Source organism: Salmo salar, unplaced genomic scaffold, assembly GCF_905237065.1.
Source record: "Salmo salar unplaced genomic scaffold, Ssal_v3.1, whole genome shotgun sequence".
In the NCBI taxonomy this organism is placed as follows: domain Eukaryota; kingdom Metazoa; phylum Chordata; class Actinopteri; order Salmoniformes; family Salmonidae; genus Salmo; species Salmo salar.
The window spans coordinates 26,643-29,961 of record NW_025550433.1 but is presented as its reverse complement, the minus strand read 5'-3'; positions in this window follow the sequence as shown (position 1 = coordinate 29,961).

The following is a 3,319-nucleotide window of genomic DNA, read 5'->3' as shown; positions in this document are numbered from 1 at the left end:
ACCAGTAGTTGTTAGTATGCATGTGAGCTACCAGTAGTTGTTAGTATGCATGTGAGCTACCAGTAGTTGTTAGTATGCATGTGAGCTACCAGTAGTTGTTAGTATGCATGTGAGCTACCAGTAGTTGTTAGTATGCATGTGAGCTACCAGTAGTTGTTAGTATGCATGTGAGCTACCAGTAGTTGTTAGTATGCATGTGAACTACCAGTAGTTGTTAGTATGCATGTGAGCTACCAGTAGTTGTTAGTATGCATGTGAGCTACCAGTAGTTGTTAGTATGCATGTGAGCTACCAGTAGTTGTTAGTATGCATGTGAACTACCAGTAGTTGTTAGTATGCATGTGAGCTACCAGAAGCTGTTAGTATGCATGTGAGCTACCAGTAGTTGTTAGTATGCATGTCAGCTACCAGTAGCTGTTAGTATGCATGTGAGCTACCAGTAGTTGTTAGTCTGCATGTGAACTACCAGTAGTTGTTAGTATGCATGTGAGCTACCAGTAGTTGTTAGTATGCATGTGAGCTACCAGTAGTTGTTAGTATGCATGTGAGCTACCAGTAGTTGTTAGTATGCATGTGAACTACCAGTAGTTGTTAGTATGCATGTGAGCTACCAGTAGTTGTTAGTATGCATGTGAGCTACCAGTAGTTGTTAGTATGCATGTGAATTACCAGTAGTTGTTAGTATGCATGTGCGCTACCAGTAGTTGTTAGTATGCATGTGAACTACAAGTAGTTGTTAGTATGCATGTCAGCTACCAGTAGTTGTTAGTATGCATGTGAGCTACCAGTAGTTGTTAGTATGCATGTGAGCTACCAGTAGTTGTTAGTATGCATGTGAGCTACCAGTAGTTGTTAGTATGCATGTGAACTACCAGTAGTTGTTAGTATGCATGTGAGCTACCAGTAGTTGTTAGTATGCATGTGAGCTACCAGTAGTTGTTAGTATGCATGTGAACTACCAGTAGTTGTTAGTATGCATGTGCGCTACCAGTAGTTGTTAGTATGCATGTGAACTACAAGTAGTTGTTAGTATGCATGTGAGCTACCAGTAGTTGTTAGTATGCATGTGAGCTACCAGTAGTTGTTAGTATGCATGTGAACTACCAGTAGTTGTTAGAATGCATGTGAGCTACCAGTAGTTGTTAGTATGCATGTGAGCTACCAGTAGCTGTTAGTGTGCATGTGAGCCACCAGTAGTTGTTAGTATGCATGTGAACTACCAGTAGTTGTTAGTATGCATGTGAGCTACCAGAAGCTGTTATTATGCATATGAGCTACCAGTAGTTGTTAGTATGCATGTCAGCTACCAGTAGTTGTTAGTATGCATGTGAGCTACCAGTAGTTGTTAGTCTGCATGTGAACTACCAGTAGTTGTTAGTATGCATGTGAGCTACCAGTAGTTGTTAGTATGCATGTGAGCTACCAGTAGTTGTTAGTATGCATGTGAGCTACCAGTAGTTGTTAGTATGCATGTGAGCTACCAGTAGTTGTTAGTATGCATGTGAGCTACCAGTAGTTGTTAGTATGCATGTGAACTACCAGTAGTTGTTAGTATGCATGTGCGCTACCAGTAGTTGTTAGTATGCATGTGAACTACAAGTAGTTGTTAGTATGCATGTCAGCTACCAGTAGTTGTTAGTATGCATGTGAGCTACCAGTAGTTGTTAGTATGCATGTGAACTACCAGTAGTTGTTAGTATGCATGTGAACTACCAGTAGTTGTTAGAATGCATGTGAGCTACCAGTAGTTGTTAGTATGCATGTGAGCTACCAGTAGCTGTTAGTGTGCATGTGAGCTACCAGTAGTTGTTAGTATGCATGTGAACTACCAGTAGTTGTTAGTATGCATGTGAGCTACCAGTAGTTGTTAGTATGCATGTGAACTACCAGTAGTTGTTAGTATGCATGTGAGCTACCAGTAGTTGTTAGTATGCATGTGAACTACCAGTAGTTGTTAGTATGCATGTGAGCTACCAGTAGTTGTTAGTATGCATGTGAACTACCAGTAGTTGTTAGTATGCATGTGAGCTACCAGAAGCTGTTATTATGCATATGAGCTACCAGTAGTTGTTAGTATGCATGTCAGCTACCAGTAGTTGTTAGTATGCATGTGAGCTACCAGTAGTTGTTAGTCTGCATGTGAACTACCAGTAGTTGTTAGTATGCATGTGAGCTACCAGTAGTTGTTAGTATGCATGTGAGCTACCAGTAGTTGTTAGTATGCATGTGAGCTACCAGTAGTTGTTAGTATGCATGTGAACTACCAGTAGTTGTTAGTATGCATGTGAGCTACCAGTAGTTGTTAGTATGCATGTGAGCTACCAGTAGTTGTTAGTATGCATGTGAACTACCAGTAGTTGTTAGTATGCATGTGAGCTACCAGTAGTTGTTAGTATGCATGTGAACTACCAGTAGTTGTTAGTATGCATGTCAGCTACCAGTAGTTGTTAGTATGCATGTGAGCTACCAGTAGTTGTTAGTATGCATGTGAACTACCAGTAGTTGTTAGTATGCATGTGAACTACCAGTAGTTGTTAGAATGCATGTGAGCTACCAGTAGTTGTTAGTATGCATGTGCTCTTATGTCGCTGGGTGCCTGGCTTTGACTTAGGAATCAGAACACATTTATCTACTGCCCTTGGCTCCCCTCTCTACGCTGACACACACACACACACACACACACACACACACACACACACACACACACACACACACACACACACACACACACACACACACACATAAGCTTGGTGTGCGTGTGTGTGAGAGAGAGGCAGGGGCACATAGGTTGCCCAAAAAATGTGACCTATCCAGGACGCAGCTGTCACTTCAAGGCTGGGGGTACTTGTCCGTCACCTACCAGGAGACTCGACCACAGGGAGCGAAGGAGAGAGAGGGAGCGAGGGAGGGAGGGACAGGAAGCAAGGGAGAGAGAGGGAGCGAGGGAGAGGGAGGGAGCGAGGGAGAGACAGGGAGCGAGGGAGAGACAGGGAGCGAGGGAGAGAGAGGGAGTGAGGGAGAGACAGGGAGAGAGGGAGAGAGAGGGAGCGAGGGAGAGAGAGGGAGAGAGGGAGCGAGGGAGAAACAGGGAGCGAGGGAGAGACAAGGAGTGAGGGAGAGACAGGGAGAGAGGGAGAGTGAGGGAGAGAGAGGGAGCGAGGGAGAGAGAGGGAGCGAGGGAGGGACAGGGAGCGAGGGAGAGAGAGGGAGTGAGGGAGAGACAGGGAGAGAGGGAGAGAGAGGGAGCGAGGGAGAGAGAGGGAGAGAGAGAGAGGGAGCGAGGGAGAGACAGGGAGTGAGGGAGAGACAGGGAGAGAGG